We start from the raw sequence: 15422 nt of genomic DNA on the forward strand, positions 1-15422 counted from the left end.
AGGGAATAGAACTTGCAATGACAGGAAGTGACAGGTGAAACCAGAAAAAAAAAAAATCCATAAGATTTTATGAAACCTACAATATTAGTCATTAAAAGAGATGTTCTTTTTCATTGTCTTTATGCCATTTAACTAATAGTGATAGTTTCCAATTTAGGCAAGGACTGTGCTTTTGAATTCTTACCTGTCTTCCAAAATTTCAAACATAATTCTTCACAAATGAAAAAATCCATAAGATATGAGAAGGAAAGACCAATGAACATAAGAGTTAGAGAAAATAAAGTAAATATGTAGAGTGGGCATTTGTTCAATCATTTTGTTTAAATTATCCCTCTCAAAAACTTTATGATTGAGTCCTGGTTTGGAAGGATATGATTTTTCAAGGTGCTTACATATCCTACTCTTTTCTTTACTGAATGCTCACTTCTGTATAATTCACTATTCATAAGTTTTCTATTATGATATGGGCTGGAAAAATAAAACAGGAAAAAAATAAGATTCGACATTATTACTATTTAGGCAAAGAGTTGATAAAAGTTTCATTGAAGACAAAGGGAAATGTAATTGGATAAAATCAGATATTGAGGATTTTCCTGTGTATTGGTATTACACACAGTTCCTTTAAAATTACAATACTTAAATATACATACCTTTTTTCATTTTGTGTGTTCATATGCACTCTGATTTATTCCTCAGGAGAAACTTACAAAATGCTCTTTGAGGACATAAAGAAATAACTGAATAAATGGAAAGTAATTCAGAAGGAATCACAAATATCATAAAAATTTACATTTCCCCCAAATTAATCAAGTGTTAAATGGGACTTCAGACAACTTCCCAACAAGGTATCCCTATCAACCTATATAAACTGATCTTCAAATCTACATGGAAGAGTCACAGACACTGTATTGCTAAGGCAGATCTGAAAATGAAAGAGGCAAAATGTCCCACCAGACATCAAGATCTTTCTAAAGCTATTGTAATTTGAAGGTAATATTGATGAGAGAATTAGTAAAGGAAACAGAATGGTGAGCCAGAACAAATATGGGTGCACTTATGGAAATTTGTTATATAATTGAGGTGTCATTACGCATCAATGGGATTGATTCAAGAAGTTATTTGGGAATAATGCATGTTTCCTATAGGGAAACAATAAACTTGGATTCCTATGCCAAGCAAAGCAGAATTCACAATCCACAAAAGAAGAACTCAGAATGTCCAAAAGACATTTGAAAAGATGTTTATCCTTACCTACCATCAAGGAAATAAATAATAAGAAAAATAAAATCCATTTCACATGAATCAGATTGGCAAAATTTGAGAGGTTTGATAACACTCAGTTGGGCAAGGATAAAGAAAAAATGGAAATTCTTAAACAGTGGTAGGAACATAAATTAGTACAATCATTATGGAGAGCAATTCAAGATAATCTAATGAGACTGGAAACATATAAACCCTATAAGCTAACAATTCCATATCTAATACACTATTGAGGAAACACTCCCACAAAAGAACCAGAATATATACATGAAACATTCTTTGGAACGTTGTTAGTAATAGTAAAAAATGGAAAACAAAACGTTCATCAGTTGTTTTCTTTCATTTAGAAAGCACATATATTGATCCTCCTATGTGCTGGCACTATACTGAAGGATTGGTAAATTATTTGATTCACACAGCAACTCCATGATCTAGGTACTATTATAATCCCTATTTTGTAGATAAGAAAACTGAGGCAGTTTAGAGAGGTTAAGTAACTTCCCGAAGATGCCACAGCAATAAATGGTATAGCTAGGTTACAAACCCAGATGGTGTAGCTCCAGAGTCTATGCTTTCTCTGAAGCACTAAGGTATGCTGTTTGTCATGCATTGGAGAATCAAATAATATATGCTGTAAGATAGTATATATTATTAAGAACAGATCTTGAAAGGACTTCCCCGGTGGTCCAGTGGTTAAGAATCCGCCTTCCAATGCAGAGGACGTGGTTTGATCCCTGGTCAGGGAACTAAGATCCCACATGCTGTGGGGCAGCTAAGCCCGCACACCACATCTACTGAGCCCATGCGCCATAACTAGAGAGAAGTCCCGTGCCACAACGAAAAAGATCCCACATGCCACAACTAAGACCCAACGTAGCCAAACATAAAAATAAATAAATAAATATTAAAAAGAAAAAGAACAGATCTTGAAAACTATAATGAGGAGGGGGAAAGCAAGTTTCAGGATACTATATACGCTTTGATAGCATCTGTGCAAGTTTTTAAAAGTTGTAGGCACACAATATTATATTTTTTCATTCACATATGTGTACATTCCTGTATGTGACTGGAAGAATTCATAATAAATGTATGAAGTGGCTGATTCTGGGGAGATGGGAATGGAAATAAGACTAAGGATAGGAGACTAGAGGCTTTCAAGTTTATATTTAAAGTTGGATTAAAGAAAACCTTTAATGCTCTGTGTGTGTCTGTGTGTGTGTGTGTGCGTAAACTCCAATGTGAAGACTGAAACTCCAAGAGGTGTGGCTTATTCAAGCACACAGAAAAATACCAGAACTAGAAATCAAACTCAAGGTATAGTTTTACATTCTAAGTGTTTTCTCTTTTTAAACTTTGCCTAACCAGATATTTGCTACATACACATAAACTGCCCAAAAACAATTTAAAAAGATTACTTATAGTGAAATATAATCTATCTTTACCCCCAAATTTTCCCTATCATTAATTTATCTATTAACTCATGCACAATATTTATTGAACTACTGCTTTGTACAAGTTATTTTGTTTAGGTACTAGATGTAGGTTGACATTCTAGTGAAGTATGAACTCATGACCCCTAGTTTACAAAACCAGGGCTCCAACCACGATCAGCAAAAAGAGGTTGTAAAGCTAATAACTGTTCATTGTTTGAGCTTCTGGAAGAAAATCTTTCTAAATCTGACAAGGAGTTATCTTTACATATCATTCTTATTCATGGTATAATAATAATTTCAAGCATTATTATTGTTATTATTCTCTGTAATTATATAATAATCATGACAGCTCATTTCTAACTCTTCAGAGAGAAGAGAAAAAATCTATAGGGAAGATGATGAGAGAGATTAGACCAAATGGTCTTGATAAATTTTCTATTGTATTTTAAACAAAGCCCTAGACACCATCTGACTAATTGCAGATATTTCTGGAAAGCTTGAAGGTCTCCAAATAATTAGGTTGGGAAGAGGGGGAAATCAGTTAGGAAGCTGATATCTCCCTGGACACTGCTACAAACTAGCATTGGCCTGCAGGCTTAGGTGGTGCTGGCTGTGTGAGCCCATCTCGGAGGCTAATTCGGGCTCAGAAGCAATGGCGTGTCTATGCAATTTGGGAAAGGATTTTGGCCGTGAGAAGAATTTCAAAGCAAAAGTTCAAAGAGAAAACAAAGAGGAAACTTGAAATTAAATTTAAACTGTATTTGTTATAACCTGAACAAACAACAATTTTATGTGCACTAACCAAAATGCTCTGTCATTCTTTGTCAGTAACTGTTCATTCAAATCCCTTTGCTAAAGAGTAAAGAAGTATCCAGTGGACTGGTAAGTCTTGATTTGCTTCATTAAGTCTGCTGAAAACAAAACAAAACAAAACTTGATAAAGGCATCTTATGACGATCTGGCTATCATTATTATTCTCATCCAACACAACTAATCTGATACAGTGAAAGGAACATTAATAGAATTGTTTTTAAATTTAAGAAAATGATACACTCGTGAGATCTCAGACCACCGGACCCAGAAGGTTCTTAGGAAGTTGAAAGGCCTGGAGGAGGCCCGGGAACAAATGGCCGCTGCTGGATCAACCATACTGCTACGAGAGAATGGCTGTTGCAGCCGGCATCAAAGCAGCTCCAGCGCAGGGGACTCAGATGGGGAGTGCGAGGACTCGCTGGCTACGCGCGCTAGGCAGCAGCTAGAGGCGCTGCTCAACAAGACCATGAGCATTCGCATGACAGATGGGCGGACACTGGTCGGTTGCTTCCTCTGCACCAACCGTGACTACAGTGTTATCCTGGGCTCAGCGCAGGAGTTCCTCAAGCCGTCGAATTCCTTCTCTGCCGGGGAACCCTGTGTGCTGGGCCTGGCCATGGTACCTGGACACCACATCCACATCGTTTCTATCGAGGTGCTGAGAGAGAGCCTGGTGGGGCCTCCCTATCTCTGAACGTGATCGCGCATGCCTTTCAGACTTCATTAAATCTGTAACCGAGAAAAAAAAAGATAATGATAAATATCAATGTTGGCAGCAGAAAGCCTATGTTTTAGCTGTAAGATATAAAGGGAAAAAAGTTATTCCTTGCCGATGGTCTTCATTTCTGTATTTAAACACTGAATTTCTTGCATAGATCCATTTCTTCCTGATGGGAATATTGATAATAGCTTTTGCAACAACCACAGCAGAGTGACATAGAAATCCTTGCGTCACTCCAATCTCTGCCTCTGTCATCACATGGCCTTCTTTCTTCTGAGCGTGTCTGTATGTCTCCAAATCTCCCTCTCTTTTAAGAACACCGGTCATTGCATTTAGGGCCCGCCCTAATCTAGGATGGCCTCATCTTAACTTGACTACATCTGCAAAGACCCTATTTCCAAGTTAAGGGCACATCTTCAGGTACCAGGGATTAGGATTTGAGCATATCTTTTTAGAGAATGCAATTCAACCAATTAAAAGTAGGTTAAATGCATATTTAAATTCTCTAAACCTGGAAGGCAGAACAGATGAGGGAAATGGTTTTCAGAGCAGTAGCTATCAATTCAATTTTTAAATGTAATCCTGAGGTTGCAGGGAAGGAAATCTCTCTGTATGATTATGCAGAGCAAGAACAGATGTGCAATCCCATGAATGCTGACATCCTACATATAAGAAAGGTAAAAAGGAGTATATGCATCCAAGTCAAGCAGCTAGGCACTAGCAGGTCATGAAATATTACACTTTAGACTCTGGAAATAAGGCAGTGGATGGCAGTGGGAAACAGGAAGGAAGTGTGTTATGCCCATTTCACAGAAAGAGAAACTGAGGACCAGAAAGTTTACATAAACTGACCAAAGTCAAGCAGCTAAGTAGCAGCAGGATTGGGATTCAAAATCTTTCAGTCTGGGCCCAGAGTTCTTAAGTTTTTCTGCATTATATTCCTTCTTAAAGAAATGGTTCAATGGAAATTGTTCTAGTTCTGCATGGGAATATCATATCAGATATTCCTTGTAAAATGATACACACAAGTGCCTTTGCCTAGACCATCCCTGGGCAACTAATTTCCCAGGAAATCTCTTGGAAGTGCTATCATACTTGAAGGTCAATATTCCTGTTCCTGGATATTTCTTTGTACCAGAGATGAAGCTGATGAATTCCTTCAGATAATGTTGTAAATATCTGGGTACAATTCAACTTCAGACAAGACAACTTACTTGCATTTCCCCCAAAATCCATGATCCACAGATCACTGTGCCTTGCCCAAGCTGTCCACTTCTGTTCTAAGGATTCATTGCCCTTTTCTTCCCAGCTATCTTGGCCACCTGTTATTTAGAATTCCAACCTACATTTTAAGTGTTACCCCCACATAGGTTCATTTCCTTATGCCTCTCCACCACCCAGACTGAGTTTAATTCTCCTCTCCTACAGCTGTTTGGGATCTACAGCAGTGGGCACTCTTACCAACCAAACATAATTCACACCTTCCTTCTTCTTAACAGAACCTGGAAATTATTCAAGTAGCCAACCCCATCCACAAATCTAGGTACTCAGAGAAAGCTAACCCACCTCCACCTTGAAGGATGCCCTTCATTTTTGTTAAAACATCATTGTATCAGTAAGGTATTGCCAACCACAAATTTCAGTAGTTTAAAGCTATTGCAATTTGTTAATGATCATGATTATGTCAGTTGGCTACTATAATCTTCTTGTCTACGCCAGCTCAGCTGGAGCTGGATCTAGAATGACCTCAGATGGATGGTCCTCAGCCTCAGTTGGGACCTTAGCTAGAATGGTTTGGAAAGCTGAGAGCTCTATCTCCCCTTGGGCTCTCATCCTCCAGCAGGCAAAACTAGGCTTCTTCACTTGGTGATAAAGGATTCCCTAGCAGAAAGAGAGGGCAAACCCCAATGCACAATCATTTTCAAGCCTTTGCCTTTTTCACAATTGTTAATGCCTGCTAGCCAAAGCAAGTCATATGGCCAAGTCTCTACTCAAAAGATGGAGAGAGATTCTACTCCTGAAGCAGCAAAGTCACATTGCAAAGGGGTGAGCATACCTGAAAAGGAAAAGTTGCAATCAACTTTGTCAATAAGACCTGAAGTGATCACCTTATTTAAAATTACAATTTAGCCCCACCCAAACACTACTGATCCCCTTTAACCTGCTCTTGTTTCCATAGCATATGTCACATTCTAACATGCTGTGTTATTTACTTATTATGTCTATTTTTCTGTCTTCTCCTTTAAAATACATGCTCCCAAGGTAGAAATCTTCGTTCACTAATTGATCTACTGAGAAGACTATCTGACACATAGTAGTGGCTCAAGATATATTATTTGAATGAAAGTGTGAAAGGCCCAACAATAACCCAAGGCCAATGGGAACCTCATATTCAGCCAGATAAAGTATCTCATTCACATCAGAGGGAATGCAGTTAGAAAATCTCCAGCAATGGGGAGGGCCTAGGTTGGAATGGTCCTTGAAGTATCCATTAAAACTGTTCTAAGAGTTAAAATTCCAACTTAGAAAATAAATATAACAAAATAACAGCAATAATCTGAGACTCTGGTACCAATGTGTGACAGTATTAGCCAAATAATAACTTTCTTGCCTCTTTCGAGTTAGAAGCATTAGTCAGTGGAAGAGGCCAATCAGCTCCCCCTCCACCGACCCATCAGGCCATGGCTAACAGGCAACAGAAGTGAGCTGAAAAGAGGAGCTGGAACTCCAATGAAGTTTGAAGTTTTAATTATCACATGAAATGAGGCCTATATATTACTGGCCAGAGAACTTGACTATCTGAAAGTAATCAGAAAAATCATGGGGCTTCCCCAAAATTTTACCCAAGAAAAGGGGAAATACTGGCCCCATTGAACAAATTAAAATGACAGTGTGGGAGCATGGGGGGGAATAAAAGCACTTAATGATCACATCCAACAAGCCATACTTGTCAAATGTAATGGTTACATTGCCTTTCCAATAGTGAGAGATGCAGCTGCAAAATGACTGATTCATTCCTTGTTTATAGGAATGCCTCCTACATGGAAGAAAGGAATGCTTATCAGAGACATGAAATAAGAGAGCTAACATTTATTGAATATATGCAAGGAACAGGAGCATGGCAGGAATTATTTTATAAAATCTTTCCCAAATGCTATAAACTATTATTATCATCATTTTATATATGAGGAAATCAAAGCACAGAAAAATTAATGTGTAGTCAGACAGGAAGTAGAAGAGCTTGGCTTGAAACTGGATTCTTGCCGACTCTAAATGCCATGCTCTTCCATTAGAAGCCACTGCCTTCCACCTTGAAGCAGAATCAGATATAAATCCTCTACTCAATTAGTTTATAATCTTATAGTATCAGAAGACCCTGGAGAGTGTCCATAAATCACTACCAGACAAGGTCTTAAGTGCTTTAGGAGATGCACTGGAAAGTCAGAAGTGGAAGAAATGACTTCCAGCTGAGGACCAGGGAAAACTTCCCAGAAGAAATGGAATTTTAATTTCACATCATAACTATGACAGAACCAAATCTCTGGTTGGTTTTCCCTGCCTTCTTTCTTATCTTTGAGAATATTATGGGTCTTATTTACATTTTTCCAAAATTTTAAATAATCAACTAAACTGAAAGTAACTTAGACCCACTCTTCTCTCTTTTCCTTTCTAAATATATCTTCCATTTTTTCACACACATGCACAAAATTGAAGTTAAAAAAAAAAGAGGATAGACTCCCTACCTCCATTTCTTTGTATATATAAAACATACACTCTTAAAGCAGTGTGGTCTCCCACTACTATTAGAAAAATCTAAAATCAAGCCTAAGCACCCAAATCATTATAAATTTTATTAATGTTTACATATGCTTTGACAAATATAATTAATTTCTAGCATTTTTCTCATTCTGAATTTCTAAGTTGTTTATCATGCTAAATTGGCAATAGCAATTATATCCCTTTCAAGCTAGAGAAAAGAGCAAATATGCAATAAACATCACTGTACATATCATAAACTATGATATTCCAAGTCCTAATGTCAAAAAGGTGTAAACTTGAAGGTATTAAAAATTATAGAGTAGAAAAGTACTTTATTTTGCCTAAAATACATATTTAGAAGTTATAAATGACAATAATAATTTTTATAATTATACACTCTAGCATTATAAATTAATATATAAGGATAATGGTACAAATTTATGTCACATCATAAATGGCTATTTGTAACTTGCATATCTTTTCATTAAGAATTTCAGAGCCCACTATGGAATAATCGACCAAAGATCTGATCCATAGATCTGATCCAACATAAAATCCAAAATTCTGTTTAACCAACCTAATTCTTCTCAAAAGACTAATCTAGGTCTTAAGTTGAACCCAAACAGCAGTGAGAATCAGATGACTCCAACACTTTAACTCTACCCAATTTGGACACAGTCATAAAGTGTGATTTATGAATCACATAAATGAAAATTTACCTCTTCAATCAGATTAATGATTAAATAGAAGGAAATAAGGAAAACATTTGTTTTGACAGTTAGTAAGTACCAGATCCTTTCCATATATTATTTCATTAAAATAGTACATGGTAGAGCTGGGCTTTGAACACATAATCTGTTCCCAGAGTCAAACAATTCACCACTACACTAAGTCTTTTACTAGGTGATAGATAAGCTTTATACCAATAAAATTATTGATTCCACAGTAATGCAAGATTTTGGAATTGCTATTTTACCATGTGTAACAGTTTGAAAATGTGCAGAAAAAGGTCGTTTGAACCAAGGGTGTTGCTTCACCCTAGATCCCTTTGAAAACTCCAATACATATTTAAGAGCCCTTCTAATAGTTCAAGTTTGAGCAGTTGCCTTAATCCATCTAGTGATGAAACCAGTCTTTTCCCCCTGTTTCCCTATTCTTTTTCTTTTGTGGATCCACAATTAGCAACGTAAGACTGAGAAGCGTGTGATGCCCAAAGTCCACAAAAACACATTGCTCACTGCAACCATATGGCCCCAACTCAAGCACAGGCTGACGTCATGTCTTGTCAGTATCCTGTTCATGGCCAGTGGTGACTTCCTCTCTCCATCTATGTCGCCACTTCTAGAGGTTCAAACTTTACCTAGTAGGGCACTCATGAAGGGTCCTGCCACAGGTTGTGTATGCCACATGGCATTTCAATAAAGTCACTACCCAACTGTGCACTGGTTTCAGGGCTGCCAGCACTGCTGCTGGAGTGGCATTTGCTGTCATTCTGCTTAACTCATCCATCATCCAGTGTTGGTCTATGATATCCCAACTGCATCCTCCTACTTGTCCCCAAACGGACTCCTGTAGTAATTTCCCCATGGTGCAGACCAGGAATGAAAGTGCTGGGCCATAGTTTATGTGCATACATAATTTGATGAATAACTACCAGGGTGCTTCCCAGAATAGCTGCATCAGTCCTTCCAGAAACACATGAAAATCCTTACTGGTTATTTTATTCTCATGATGGTTGAAACTAATCCAAGCTCTATATTTATGGGTTTTCCCCTTACATTTCCTTTATTAGTTTCTTAAATATAAAATACTAGTATCTTGCAGGTTTCACATCATTTTGGTCTTCCTCCCCGCCTCCCACCTCCAACACAACATTGATGGTATTTAGAATTTATTTTCCTCAATCTGAGCTTTTTAAAATAACCAAGATATCCCCTAGGTTTTTGGCCACCATTACTTCATGTACCTCTTGTAGCACCCTTGTGCTTTTATGTATCTTTTAATTCTAGTACATTCTCCAAGAGTTTTTCAAAGTGGGTTTCCATCTGGTCAATATTTTGAGGCCGGACTGGATATAATGCTCTTGTTTCTACCATGTAATTATGGTGTTAAGAAGTCTGATATCAATGTAAACATTTTTCCTTGTTAGGTGATATGCTCATTCTCTTTGGAAGCATTTTCCCTTGGTCTTCGATGTTCTAGAATTTAATTATAATAAAGCTAGGTAATAATAATAGCTAATACTAAAATAGCAGTTATGTACAAGGCACTATTCTAAGGGCTTTACACATATGTTAATTCACTTAATCCTCATATTAGTTTTTTAAGATAGTAAGAAACATTCTACTATCCTCATTTTATTGGTGGGTAAACTGAGATACAGATGGTTTACCTTATGTACTACTTCAAATAAGAGGTCTGTCATTTTTTTAACTCTGGGATAAGTAAATATTCTTTATTTCTTCAAATATATCTTCCCTTTGTCCCCCACTATGACCACCAGCATCTTTCTTCTGTATATTATTATTAACTGTATATTAGCACTTTTATTTCTTGTCTTCAAACCCCATAGTTTATTGTTATAATTTCTCTTTTTATTTCTTTCTGTTACCTTCTGAGAGTGTTCAGTCTGATCTTCTGGCAAACAGATTATTTCTCCACCTGCACCATTTGGATTATTTATCTTATTTATTCTGTTCTTTATTTCAACTATTATCTTTTTCATATTTACTGTTTTCATTTGGTTCTTTTTTATGACTTCTCTGACATTTTATTAACATCTTTCTCATCTCTGAGTATTTCTTTTCTTTTATTTATTTATTTTTTTGTAATAACTTTTTTTTTAACATCTTTATTGGAGTATAATTGCTTTACAACGGTGTGTTAGTTTCTGCTTTATAACAAAGTGAATCAGTTATACATATACATATGTTCCCATATCTCTTCCCTCTTGCGTCTCCCTCCCTCCCACCTTCTCTATCCTACCCTTCTAGCTGATCACAAAGCACCGAGCTGATCTCCCTGTGCTATGCGGCTGCTTCCCACTATCTCTGAGTATTTCAATTAAACTTATTTTAAATTCTTAGTCCATCTGTTCTAAGAATTGTTTCATATGATATTAGTTTGTCACCTTTCTGTTACAGGTTGTTCTTCCCAATATCTAGTTGTTGTTGTTGTTGTTTGGATCTGACATTATTAACTATTTCTTCGATTATAAGGCTCCATAACTTATTTAGTACACTAGTGTTCTAATATCTTAAAACAGGCAAACAAAAAACAAAAACAGAAACCTCATAAAGCTTCCAAATGACTTAGATTGCTTCTGACAGGCAGAAAAGAAATTCTCACATTTTAAATTTGTTTGGGTAAACTGCAAAGGTCTCACCACCATCTTAGCTATTATAAGTAGAAGTTCAGGATAATCTAAATTCAGAATTTCTTCTTCCAAAACATTCTTAGTGTTAATGAATTATGCAGGTATTACACCTTCTGTGCCTTTCCCATTCAAAAGAAGAAAAGCTGTGCTTTTCATCTGGAGCAGAGTCTGTGATTATGGACCAACTAATTAACTTGTCTAATGTGGAAGGGATGATGTAATTTTCACTTCTAGATTTTCTCTCTTCCATATGGACAGGTTGCCGCTTATAAACGCTGTGACTGCTGTTGGGCAAAAGCTTGTCCTAAGAACTCGCTTTAAGCTCATTTTTATACCCACCATTCAGCAACCTTAGCAACAGAGAAAATTTTTAAAAGCCAGCCAAACTAAGTTACCAAGTTGAATTTTCACATATTCTCATTTATAAAAGGCAGGATTTTCTTTCAGCATTTTCTGAGCTTCCTTTTAGACTTTAATATTTTAAAAATATAACCCTGTCACTTAATAAAGCAAACCATGGCATGGGAAAGAAACACTATCTATGCTTTCTTACCACAGTGTGCATGGCAAAACCACAGAAGAAAACCAAACCTTCAGAACACTCCAGCTTCTGTAAAGGGAGAGGGAGGAGGGGGTCAGTTTTTTACTCTGCCATTCTAGTTAGAAGCGTATTTCTCTCTTGCAAAAGGATAATTCCTGTTATTTTGTTGACTAGATATTACTTTTCATCAAAGTATAGAATCAAATTTTAAAAACTACTTAGTGATACTTGGATTAAAAAATAAAAACCCTTAGCAATAAACATTTGAACATTTTTGCAGAGAAAGAAAAAGACAACAGCATGCTTCTAATTGATCCAAAAGAAATTTGTTCAAGCCAGATATGGATAGACACATACACTTCATCTAAAAAAATAATAGCAACTACATTAATATTGATAAAAATAATAAATTGCCTTCCAAGGAGAAAAGCATAGATGACAAAAACACATCTGTGATATATAGCCCGAGAACTCACAATTTAGATCCAGGAGTACAAGCGATGTTGGCTGATTTATAAAATGCTTACTGCTTTGGGTTCAAGTGCCAGTGAGTACCATCAATACCATCATCCTTAACATACGCTTTTTAAGACATCTAAATAGCTGATGCAGTATTTCATTTATGACCATCCTGAGGAGAGTTTCTTTAGTCTGTAGACTCAGAGAAGGGAAGAAGTCTGGTCAGGTGGTTAAATGCACATTGGAAACTTGCAGTATTTATGACACTGCCTATATCTATAGTGTGACCTTGAAGTACTGCCATGAAACCTCAGGACCTAGAATAGACCTTAAAGATGTCTAATCCAGCCCCTCCAAGGTCATGCTCTCTCCTCTGGGAATAGTTCTAAGGCTTTGCTCACACCTTCTATATCACACTTGGCAGATAATAACAATAATAGCCAACATCATTGTCTTAAAATATGTCAAGCACTGTTCTAAATGCTTTACATGAATCAGCTTATTTAATCCTCAGCATAGGCCAGTGAGAGAGGTACTGTTTATGTTCTTATTTTTCTAGACAAGAAAGTTGATACCTAAATGTTTTAAGTTACTTATCCAAATTTACACTCTAACACCAGAGCCTGCACTTAACATTTTAACATTTAGAGTTTATCATTTTAACTACCTATTGGTGCCATATCAAACTCTGTTTCTAAGACTTAAGCTCCTCAAGGGCACAGACATTATCTTTTACCTTTGAAATACTCCATGCACTTAACACAGTGTTTGATAGGCAGACAAAAGTACTGGTTAACAAGCTATAGTCATCAAAACAGTATGGTACTGGCACAAAAACAGAAATATAGATCAATGAAACAGGATAGAAAGCTCAGAAATACACCTATGCACTATGGTCAACTAATCTACAACAAAGGAGGCAAGACAATACAATGGAGGAAAGACAGTCTCTTCAATAAATGGTGCCGGAAAAACTGGACAGCTACATGTAAAAGAATGAAATTAAGACACTCTTTAACACCACACACAAAAATGGATTAAAGACCTAAATGTGAGACCTTACACTATGAAACTCTTAGAGGAAAACATAGGCAGAACACTCTGACATAAATCGCAGCAATATCTTTTTCATTTTATAGAAGGTGAATGCACCAGCTAATTTTCTATCCCACTAGATCTTTCTCCCATTTTCTATTCTGTCCTGGGCCCTCAGGAAGCCGACCTCTATAGACTGTTTCATGCAGGTCCCTTTGCTCTCTGGATTCTCATGGGTCTGGCCAACGGAGACTTGAAGGGTGGGAGAGAGAAAGATCCAAGTTCTTTTCCTGCCTCCATCACTTCTGCTCAGGGGGTTGGCAGTGGCTGCCTTGCTCAGTGGAAAGTCACAGCATCTGTCAGGCAGCTATAGCTACAGCTACAGGTCTTCTGGGGTCCTCGGAGCTACTCCCTCCCCTCACCCTTCAGACCTACTGGTGATAATCCAGCCCTTGTTAGCCCAGAGGTGAAGCATCATCCCTTTCTGGTTTTCCTTAACCTTTCCCACAGTGTTCAAATGAGTACTTTTGTTAAATTCTCTTTAATTACTCTGTTTGTGCATGCCATCTGTTTTCTGCCAGAAACCTGACTGATAAATTCAAATAAAGCTTAGAAAAATTAAGCAATTTGCCAATGATCGCAATGATAATTATAATTGATGCAAACTTTGGCAAATTATTTAATTAATCCACGCCTCTACTTCTCATCTGCAAAAGAGGGATGATAATACCTACCTCATAGATTTGTTACCAAGTACCTGGCACGTGGTAAGTACTTAATCAATTCCTATTAGAATCTGGTGCTAGGAACTTGGATTTATTGCCATTTTTCAAAGAATTTGAACCTTGTAGAAACAAAGAAAAAAGCAAAAAGAAAAGTATAATTCAATCTAGTCTCAATTTAATTCAGAATTAACAGTGCTAGACTGACTTGCCTCTTCTACTATGAATAGTGCTTAGATGTTTAGCGAATGTTCAGGCATTTTAATATTGACCCCAAAATATATAAATTTAAATCTGCTGTCCCTCAGACACATGTAACATATGGTCCATTGTGGAAAACAGTAAACTAGTTAACCATTTAAACATATTAATATCCACATTGAGTGCTGTGGATAAAGAGAAACTGACCATATTGACTACACTGGCAAGGAATTATAGAATATTGGCAATAAAGTGGTCCTATGAAATCATTAGGTTATTCCCCTCTCATTCTGGAGGTGAGAAAACTGAGGCTCAGAAAGACAAAACCAGATACACAGAGTTGCACAATTGGCCAGTGACTACTTAGGTATAAGAATCAGACCTCTGGGCTTCCCTCGTGGCGCAACGGTTGAGAGTCCGCCTGCCAACGCAGGAGACACGGGTTCATGCCCCGGTCCGGGAAGATCCCACGTGCCGCGGAGCGGCTGGGCCCCCATGAGCCATGGCCGCTGAGCCTGCGCGTCCGGAGCCCGTGCTCCGCAACGGGAGAGGCCACAACAGTGAGAGGCTCGCGAATCGCCAAAACAACAGTGAGAGGCTCCCCAAACACCCAAAAAAAAAAAAAAAAAAAAAAAAAAAAGGAGTCTCTCAGGCTCACAGTCTCTTGGCATATTAAGTATCAGCTTCACGTTTTCCCTGTTTAGACTAATTACTTCTTTAATCTGTGATTGCTGACACATGTGCAGTTGTACAAGTTTAAGAGGAAGGAAGATGATTCGGATACTCTTCAGTTTCATTAGTATATTCTATTTTAATTGTCTTCCTTGCTAAGACACCATTATTTTGATGATTTAATAAGCAGGAAATCCAACAATAAAATTTAAGTGTTTAAGATAGTTATCGATAAATGTTCAGTGTAGCATAACCAAAAAGAGCCAAGTCAAGTGGATCCATTTAAAATACGCCTAATGTGACAGGTAGTAGAGATTGGAGGTAGCTCTGATTTGCCTTGCTTAGCTTGTTCAGACCACCTATCACAGTAAACTTTCAAAATCTGTGCTCTCAAGTTTTGATCACTTACCCTAATCTCATAGCAGGCACG

The 15422-nt window shown here is 37.2% G+C and overlaps 1 pseudogene; it reads left to right on the plus strand.

Annotated features, from left to right (window-relative positions):
• The first annotated feature begins 3819 nt into the window (after window positions 1-3819).
• Window positions 3820-4200, plus strand: LOC103078243 (N-alpha-acetyltransferase 38, NatC auxiliary subunit pseudogene; annotated as a pseudogene).
• The last annotated feature ends 11222 nt before the right edge of the window (window positions 4201-15422 follow it).

This window comes from Lipotes vexillifer, unplaced genomic scaffold, assembly GCF_000442215.2.
Source record: "Lipotes vexillifer unplaced genomic scaffold, Lipotes_vexillifer_v1.1 scaffold772, whole genome shotgun sequence".
NCBI classification, from domain to species: Eukaryota; Metazoa; Chordata; class Mammalia; order Artiodactyla; family Lipotidae; genus Lipotes; species Lipotes vexillifer.